Source organism: Coenobita brevimanus, unplaced genomic scaffold (assembly GCF_032717465.1).
Source record: "Coenobita brevimanus isolate Jiangsu-jjx unplaced genomic scaffold, ASM3271746v2 jjx.HiC_scaffold_2062, whole genome shotgun sequence".
NCBI lineage: Eukaryota > Metazoa > Arthropoda > Malacostraca > Decapoda > Coenobitidae > Coenobita > Coenobita brevimanus.
In genome coordinates this window covers 67,032-77,500 of record NW_027642955.1, presented here as the reverse complement: position 1 = coordinate 77,500, position 10,469 = coordinate 67,032, and the positions used below count along the sequence as shown (strand labels likewise).

At 42.1% G+C, this 10,469-nt stretch overlaps 1 pseudogene; it reads left to right on the top strand.

Annotated features, from left to right (window-relative positions):
• Nucleotides 1-10,097, top strand: part of LOC145389777 (uridine-cytidine kinase-like 1) — a 33,173-nt pseudogene extending 23,076 nt beyond the window's left edge.
• Nucleotides 10,098-10,469: the final 372 nt, after the last annotated feature.

The window sequence follows — 10,469 nt, the reverse complement described above, 5'->3', positions numbered from 1 at the left end:
ATTTAAACAGTTGATAATTAACTAGCAAATTCCTGTCTAAATATTGCACATAACTATTAAATAATAATTAATAAATCACTGATGTAATGTAGAACAAACATCATTAATTGACAGAACTGACAAAAGTATTATTTTTCGTCATTAATACAACCAAACCGTCAGCATATCTGTATGTACAGTACTCACCGACTCCGGACCTGTATTCGTCGCTTGAGTAGTGAGGAGCGCGGTAACGCGTGAGTACGGCCAAAAAGTAGCAGCGCTCTCAGTTCTGCTACTAGCTAAAACAAGTAATGGCGTTACCACCATCGTTATTAAAATAGTAGTGGCGTTACTTCCAGCTTTGTACACCAGGAAACCATTTACTTCACTGGGTGGTAACCATGTAACCAAATTATGGTGCCTGGTGGTTTAGTGGGTAATTAAGGCACTCCAGTCGGATTGAGCCAGTGCAGGTTTATATCCAAGGGGTGGTTGGGGTTTATTGCTCACGTAATGCCACTCAGGGATGAGTGAGGCTGGTCACTCTCGTATTAGTGTCAGGACCAACTTGCTTAGCCCCGGGCTTCTACACTCCTCATGGGGCAACACAGGATTCTATGATGATGATTATGGTGATGATAATAATAATAATAATAATAATAACCTAATTTCTTTCAACAGTTGCTAGACATGAAGGTATTTGTTGACACTGATTCAGATGAAAGACTGGTTCGCCGATTGCAGCGGGACATTGCAGAGCGAGGGAGAGAACTGGATGGTGTGTTGAAACAATACTTCAAGTTTGTCAAGCCTGCATTTGACTACTACATTGCCCCTTCTATGGTAAGGACCTCTGGATCTGTAGCACCTATGTAACAGTTTGTGGTGGTGGAGATGGGCACCTTTGTATGGTGACGCCAGTGTAACTGGGTGGCACCACTGGCTGGTTATAGTAACATCTTTATCCGTCTTCCCCAAAAGAAGGGTGTTGGACTGCTGCAGACTACAATACACAGGGTTCATGTTCAGATGAGCCTGGGGTACAGCAACAACAACAACAACATTCTTGTGATGTAGCAACTCAGTAGAGTACATGCAGTTTGTGAATCTAGCACTTGACTGATATGTATGTACTGTACAGTGTGTTGATACCTCTGTGATAAGGACCTCTAGATCTGTATGGTCTGTGTAGGACTCAGTTGCATGGTTAAGCATTATTTAAGTTACTAGATGTTGTCAATATATCTTTTTCCTTTTCATGTCAGGAAATATTATAATAATGATGAGGAGGAAGAGAAGGATGTTTGTATAACTTCCCTCACTCCAAATTTCATTGGCAATAGAAGTTGGGATGGTGGTGATAATAATGAACTGCCTATGTTAGAGAGAGGTGGGAGAGAGGAGGGGGGGGGAAAGAAGAATGATGATGATGATGATGATGAATGAGTTTGGGAGAGTGTGTAAGAAATTGAATCTAAAGGTGAATGTAAGGATGAGTAAAGTTATTGTCTTCAAGAGAAATGATGTCACTGACTGCACAGTAAGGTTGGTTGATGAGGAAGTGGAAAATGTAAGTACATTAGTACTTGGGTAGTGTGATGAGTAAGGATGGAGGTTTGGAGGATGCAGTGCATGAGATGATGCAACAAGGAAGAAAGGCTGCTGGTTCTTTGAATGCAGTGATAAGAAATAGGGAAGTGAGCATTTAAGTAAAAAAGTTGCTTTAAGTAAATAAGTTGCTGCATGATAGTATTGTGATACCAACTCTAACGTATGGAAGTGAAGCTTGGACTTTGTTGGAGGGACACAAGTCAAGAGTGAGAGCAGTGGAAATGAGTTATTTAAGAGGAGCCTGTGGAGTCACATGGAGAGACAGGCTGACGAATGAGGATATAAAGGAGCGTTGTGGTGTGGATGTGGATGTGATAGAAAGCGTTAAGAGAAATACACTGAGGTAATTTGGCCATGTGGAGTGGATGGAGAGTGAGAGACTAACAAGGAGAGTGGATGTGAGTGAGGTGAAGGGGGGAAGAGGAAGGAGGAGGCCAAGGATGAGATGGAGAGATGGAGTGTAGAGGTATGTGAGAGAGGGATGTGAACTGGGGGGAGGGCAGTGAAATCAAAGGGAACAGGGTGGCATGGAGGTGCTTTGTTTGTGGCCACCCCTTACAGGATTAATGCATCTCGCAATGAATAGATAGATAGATTATTATTATTAGTAGTAGTAGTAGTATTACAGTATTATGTGGTAGGTGGGGGCACTCACTTGACGTTGTGCTACTTTGTGTGTCTGCCCTTTCCTCTCTTCCTTCCTTCCTCTTCTGTCTTTCCTTCATTCTTTCCCCTTCCTTCTGCCTGTGGGTGACACTGCACTGAGTGACAAGCCAAATGGTTTCCTGTACACCAGGAAACCATTTACTATACTGGGTGGTAACCATATAACCAAATTATGGCGCCTGGTGGTTTAGTGGGTAATTACAGCGCTTCAATCAGAATGAGCCGGTATAGGTTTATATCCAGTGGGTGGCTGTGGTATATTGATCATGTAATGCCACTCAGGGATGAGTGAGGCTGGTCACTCATCTTAAATGTCAGGACCAACTTGCCTGGCCTGCACTCCTACACTCCTCATGGGGCAACATGGGATTGGATGATGGGTGGATGGATGGATTACAGTATTATGGTGGTACATTAATTACCTATACTGAAAGAGTAAGTGATGATGAAGTGTTAATGATGATAAATACTTTCTTCATGTTCTTAGTTAATGATCTATCTATAGGCATCTATCTATTGCCAGACGCCTTAATCCCATACGGGATGGCCACAAACGAATTGCCTCCATGTCGCCATTTCACAGCCCTGCTTTCAGTTTACACCCCCCTCCCTCATATACCTCTCTACTCCATCAGTTGATGATGATTATTATTATTATACCATTATGGTGATACCTTAATTACCTATACAGAATGGGAGAGAGAGAATGATAATGATAAATAAATAATGATGATGGTTACATTCTTCTTATTCTCAGGTCCATGCAGACATCATTGTGCCAAGAGGAGGTGAGAATGAAGTTGCCATAAATCTCATTGCTCAAAATGTCATGACACAACTACAACAGGTAATAATAATAATCCTAAACCCCTTTTTCCTCTGACTTGACTTAAAATTGCCATCTGCCCATCTTGAATTGACTAGACTTAAAAATTGCCATCTGCCCATCTTGAATTCACTAGACTTAAAATAGCCATCTGCCCATCTTGAATTTGACTAGACTTAAAATTGCCATCTGCCCATCTTGAATTTGACTAGACTTAAAATTGCCATCTGCCCATCTTGAATTTGACTAGACTTAAAATTGCCATCTGCCCATCTTGAATTTGACTAGACTTAAAATTGCCATCTGTCCATCTTGAATGCTGAGTTCAAACATTAGAATGACACTAGGATGTGATGCTGGTTGTACATTCTTCAGAGGGGCTTCAGGCTGCGAGAGAAGCTAGCAAACGCCAATTTTGGCATTGCAAGACCAAATTCCCTCCATCTCCTGCCATCAACGCCACAAATTCGTGGACTGCACACGTTCATTCGCAATAAGGACACTCCCAGGGACGAATTCATCTTCTACTCCAAGAGGTTGATTCGTCTGGTGATAGAACACGCGCTGACTCTACTTCCATTTACGGTATGTCTTAGAGATAGATGGCTTTTGAAAACTCACCCTTTTCATTTTATCTTGGCCTAAAATTGCCATCTCTCCATCTTTACCTCCATTTACAGTAGGTCTTTTGTTTTTTCTCTTCAAGAAGCTGTGATCTGAGGAGAACTGTAATGAAGACCAATAGGTTTAGTCGTTATCATTTATAAAGGTTCCAGCATGCTTGCATATGTCAGCCTTGGTTACCTAATGGCAGTTTTCCATGCTTCTTGATCTCTGGCAGCCTCTCTGTTCAGTCCTTTATCCCAGAGGTCACGCTCTGTGACCTTGTCCCAGGTCTTTTTTGGTCCGCCCATCTCAGCCCTACCCCTGATATTCACACTCCTTACCTTCCACGCCCAGTTGTCATCATCCATCCTCCCAACATGCTGAGACCATCTCAGTCTACTACACATCATCACCCCTCCTCAGTACATCACCAATACACACTAGTCCCATCCTTCCTTTCAACTTGCCAATCGTAATCCAAGCTCCCACAGGCCTCACATTCAAGGATGCACCCATCTGATCATTGTCATATCTGTACATTTGAGCCTCCAGATATTCTCTTCCTTTACTGCCCAGTTCATACTACCATACAGCATTACACTCCTACCACATGCTGCATACATAGATCCCTTAGCAAGGAAGGCGAACCCTCTCAGAGTCAGGAGAGGCAACAGCTCCCTGAATTTCCTCCAGCCACTCCTTACTCTAGCCACAGAGCTAGCTCCAGCCACACCTTCACCATATAACATGTCCCCTAAATTGAAGTGCCTTAATTACCCACTAAACCACCAGGCGCCATAATTTGGTTATATGGTCACCACCCAGCGTAGTAAATGGTTTCCTGGTGTACAGGAAACCATTTGGCTTGTCAGTAGTGTAGTGTCACCCACAGGCAGGAGGGGGAAAGAATGAAGGAAAGAAAGATTGAAGAGGGAGAGTAAAGTCACCCATAGGCAGAAGAAAGTAGAAAGAATGAAGAAAAGAACGACAGAAGAGGAAGGAAGTACGAGAGGAAAGGGCTGATAACCAAAGCAGCACTACATTGAGTGAGTGGATGGTGAGCACCCCCACCTACCAGGAATTACTATAGTTATTATTATTATTATTATTAGTGTAAGTATTAGTATTATTACAGGCAGACCTCAGGATGTGAAACCCCTATACATGGACGTGAAACCCCAGCATAGCGATGATGGGTAGAAAAACCACCATACCCCACCTAACACTGGCCAGACCCCAGTGTGGCAATGGGTTTTGTTTTTTTAAACTGATTTTGGTGGTATTTTAGACTAAAATTTTGTGTTAAGGTTGATTTGTAAACTATTTTTTAGACTTAGATTAATGTGTTTTAGTCATAGGAATTAGTTGGAGTGTTTTATTCATAGGAATTAGTTGGAGAAGATCAGGGAGGCTTTTGGAAGGGAAGAGGTTGTGTGGATCAGATATTCATTCTTAGATCTTTAGTGGAAAAGTTTCTAGAGAAGGGAAAGAAGTTGTATGCGGCTTTCATGGATTTGGAGAAAGCATATGACAGGGTGGATAGACAAGGATTGTGGAAAGTGTTAAGAATATATGGAGTAGATGGGAAGTTGTTGAATGCTGTGAAGAGTATGTATGATGGTGCTAAGGCTGCAGTGGTGAACTGAGTTAATTTTTCTCTTTGAAGGTTGCGTTGAAACAGGGATGTGTCATGTCTCCATGGTTGTTCAATCTGTACATGGATGGGGTAATAAAAGAGATACAAGGTAGGGCAGTGGATGTTGGAGTGGCCCTGGTGAGAGAGGATAGTGTTTGGAAACTCCCTGTACTGTTTGCAGATGATACTGTGTTGTTGAGTGAAGACAAAGGGGAGCTGCAAGGCTTGGTGGATGAGTTTGAGAGAGTGTGTAAGAAATGGAATCTAAAGGTGAATGTAGGGAAGAGTAAAGTGATGGTCTTTGAGAGAGGTGAAGTCAGTGAATGTACAGTTAGGTTGGATGGTGAGGAAATGGAAAATGTGAGTACATTTAAGTACTAGGGAGTGTGATGAGTAAGGATGGAAGTTTGGAGGGTGAAGTGCTTGAAAGGGTACAATAAGGAAGAAAGGTTGCTGGTTCCTTGAAAGCAGTGATAAGAAGCAGGGAAGTGAGCATGGAAGTGAAAAAGTTACTACATGACAGTATTGTGATACCAACTCTAACGTATGGAAGTGAAGCTTGGACGTTGTTGGAAGGACAGAAGTCAAGAGTGAAAGCAGTGGAAATGAGTTATTTAAGAGTAGCCTGTGGAGTCACATGGAGAGACAGACTGACAAATGAGGATATAAAGGAGCGTTGTGATGTGGATGTGATAGAAAGCGTTAGGAGGAACACATTTAGGTGGTTTGGCCATATGGAGAGGATGGAGGGTGAGAGACTGACGAGGAGAGTGTATGTGAGTGAGGTGGAGAGGGAGGGGGAGGCTGAGGATGAGATGGAGAGATGGAGTGGAGAGGTAAATGAGAGAGGGGGGTGTGAGTTGGGAGCAGGGCAGTGAAATGGTGGGGGACAGGGGGACATGGAGGCAGTTTATTTGTGGCCACCCTGTACGGGATTGAGGCATCTGGCAATAGATAGATAGATAGTTAGTCATAGGTGGGGTGAGCATTGTCATATTGGGGTACAGTTTACCAGGTTTGATTTTTTCCATCCTTATTTTTGATGATTTTCATATTTTATTTGGGTTTAGGTGAGTTATAAACTGCTTTTAGGCTTAGTTTAGCTTGTTTTAAAGTTATTTGGAGGTTTAAGTTAGCTAGAAACTTGTTTTTGGACTCATTTGGATAGGTTTAGGACTTGGTTGAGGGGTAAACCCAAGGCTTAAAAACACATCCCTATACTTCACATGTTAAATACACCCTGAGATTATGGTACCGTACCCTGCCTAGCGATGGGTTTTTACTGAACCAGTTGCATTGTTAAACCGGGGTATTCCTGTATAATTAAATCCCTTGTGAAAGAAAGTAATTCACCATAGAGATTTGTGGTATTTTGATGATGATGATGATTCTACTCCTTCTCCCCAGCAGGACATGACTGTGGAAACACCCCAGGGAATCCCGTATGAAGGAAAACGAATTGCCACAGAAAAGATTTGTGGTGTTTCAATTTTACGGGCAGGGGAGACAATGGAAAACGCTTTGTGTGAGGTGTTGAAGGACGTTAGGATTGGCAAGATTCTCATCCAGACGAACCTTGACACAGGAGAGCCAGAGGTAAAATGATGTGGCATTAGTTGGAACAGAATCCCCCTGGATAATGGGCCAGTGGCAGAGCCTCAGGACAGCCTTGGCTTCCCCATGCATTTCTTGGCCCTCCTCACTGGCACCCCATCTGAAACTTATCTATTTAAATGTGTGCACATTGTGTAGCAATGGGCCACTTCCACCTTGACCCACCAGTTTGAGAGGGTCTGGCTATGCCACTTTATTTTTTATTTATTTTTTTTATTTTTTATTTTTTAGGACAACTTTACAAGGTGTAGGGGAGGATTCAAATGTGATGGGTTAGATACATCATTGACTAACCCCTTCAATCCAGTGACAGTGTCAGTGTAATCAAGTGGCTTCTCTGCCTCATTATGGAGACATCCCTCAGCTGCCTCCCTATCCCTCAGCGTGGTGAACTGCAGGAGAAGGGCAACTTCTGCATGTATTCCACTGACCTCATGTCAAGATGAGCATAGGGCCACAGCAACATTCATTGATTTACAGTATTATTGATATGCTTGTCTTGCTTTGGTTAGTTTTTGTGTGATCTCATTCTTTCAAGTCTCCTCTGGCTGTGTGGATACTACCTCATCCCTTCCTAGGGTGGGAAAAGAGGCCTGGATAATGATGGTGAACATTCTTCCTACATGTGGTCAGTTTTTTAAGCTTAGGACAGAGCTTTAATAATGAGTAAATGAAGGCCACATCATACCTGTCAGATCTACAAGTGTCCCCTGCAGTGTAGTACATGTGGGAATGTCCGACAGTACCAGCAATGAAGCAAGACAATATGACTGAAGGAGTTAACTACAGTTGACCCCCCAACTTGGCTTATTGTCACAGTGATAATGATCATGATAATTAGTCCCCTGTTCTTATGCTTTATGTGTAAGGTTACTGAATAATGGTGGTGGTGGTGGTGGTGGCTGTAATGATTTTTTTAATCATGATGATGATCCAGACTTCGTCATGTTCTCAGAGGGAGTGAGGTAAGGTTCAGGGAGCAAGAAAAAACTGATAGGAGGAGCAGTTGATTAAAGTCAGCCCAGTTGAATGGGTCACGCCTTTATTTACTCACCACTGAAGTCGCCAGAAGCATTATTGTAATAAAGGTACTTATTTTTGCATTTTGTACAGTATTTTTTCAGGAGGGGGAGGGGGGCTGTTGTCACGGGGTTTTTATAATATCACGGTAATTTTAAAATATATGCTTTAAATATTATTTAAATTGATAATAATATTCAATAATATTGAAGAGCATAGACAATGATTGTCTTGCTACATCAAGCAATGATTACTTTACGCTGCTTCTTCGCACGACTCTCTGAGAACGAGAATTCATAAACTTTCTCAACAGTACACGCAGAGACTAATTACTCACAATTGCTGAATTACTGTACTGTTAGCCTCTGGAGAAAGTTACATCACCCCTGACAATAAATAACTAATACTAATAATAACAACATCAGGTTCTTGCTGATGCATTAACTCCTGGCACAACGGATTTTAAGTTAATACAACAAGACTGGTCTAAGTACCAGTTATGAAAGCAAATGTTTATGCAAGCTAGGAGCTATATGGAAAATAAGCTTAATTTGGATTAAATGAAACAAGAGTTTACTTACATTAAGCTCAAGAAAGGAACTGTTAAATTTATTAATCACAAAAAATAAATTTAACGTTACAATTCAAATCAATTAAATGAGACGCACTCGCTCACTCACACAGAAGCTAAATACTTACGCCTAGGAAAAACACCTTAACTAAACTCTTAAAACTAGGAAATACACAAAAGAAATACCAGTCGATGAATGCTATGTATCACCACTAAGGTGGGAGTACTGGGATTAACTGTACTAGTAGAGCTTGGGGTGCTAGCTGACCTCTCCACTTCTGAGCACAGAACCTTTCTCCGTCACAGCAAACACAAGACTGAATTCAAATAATGTACAGGCAGGACGCACAAGCTACCAGAAGGCATGGCTAATGGTTTAGGCAAGCAGAGGTGAACGATAAAGAAACAATAGTATCGCTCAGTAGCGCACTTAGTGACGTGCATCAAATCGGTCACCCCTGAAAACGGTGACGAATGATTTGAAAAGTATACCCCGAAATGGAGAGAGAAACGGTTAACTGAGCGATACACAGTGAGTTTTCCACTAATAGTTCGTGGCTTCTCACAAAAAGGAAATGTCGCGAATTGATTCGTGACAGCTGTACTACCACAGACTTTCAAGAGACATTGAGATAGTGAGAGAGAGCGAGAGAATAGGTACAGTAATGGGCAAAACTAGGATAATGATGATGATGATGATAATCTGTCTTTAGCCAGACACTATAATCCTTGAAGGGGTGGTTACAGATGAACTGCCTCCATGTCACCCTGTCTTCCATCATCAGGCTGCCCTATCCCCATAACAACAGCAGTAATAGTAATAATAAAAATTGTACTTTTTTTTTTTCTTCAGCTGCACTACCTCAGACTGCCAAAGGACATCAAGGACGGGAGCTGCTGGCATTATGGCCATAAGAGTGTTATTGGACCATGAAGTTGTAGAAGAACATATATCACTGTGTTCTCTGCTTATGACTGAACAGGGTAAGTTTTGTTGCTTTGTTTTGTGTGTGTGTGTGTGTGTGTGTGCTTGCATTCATGCGTGCATGTGTGGGTTTGGTGTGGTGTGGTGTGGCATGCATGTCTGTGTGCATATGTGTGGGTGTGCTGATGATGAAAACTGTCTGTGTAACTAAAAACATTTGTATCTTCCCTTTCAGGTGTGCACAACATAACATATGCATTTCCCAAGGTGAGAATTGTTACAACAGCCGTGGACCCCTGTGTCAATGAAAAGTTTTATATTGTGCCTGGCATTGGGAACTTTGGCGATCGTTATTTTGGCACGGAACCATCTGATCAGTGAGCCGTCAACACTCTTTGGCATCAGACTGTCAGTCCAGTGTAGTATTAGCACTTTCAGGCTTTTGTGACAGCAGTAGATGTGTGCTTCAGTGAAGAGTTATAAACTGAACCTGGCTCTGGAAACATTGGAATTGCCACAGTGGGACCGAACCATTGGACTAGCCAGGTATTGACACTCTTGGGTTTGTGAGACTCAACTTTCAGTTGAACACAGTTGTGTAGAGTAGAAAATTAGCATTGTCCTATTCATGAGAGGGTTAAGGGTGACAGAATTACACTAGTAACTACATAACATTACCTGGTACCAGTTGGAAGACTATGATAGAAATGTCTCAGCCATGAGAGGGTTAACCCTGTCAGTTTGAGTCTTTGAAAGGAAGTTCACCTCCCCTGAGTCATTGTTTGATAACCAGTGGAAATTGTATCTCGTATGAGGCCTGCAGCGTGGCACTTGCAGACCTTCATTTGTGCCTCATATGTTGTCTGCAGCTCGACAAGAGTTAAAAGTGGCAGTACAACACTCTTTGAGCTGCATAAAAACACCTGGTACCAACTGGAAGACAATAATAGAGTTGTCCCACTCATGAGAGGGTTAATGGTGACAGTGCTGCACTTTTAGCCACATAAAATTA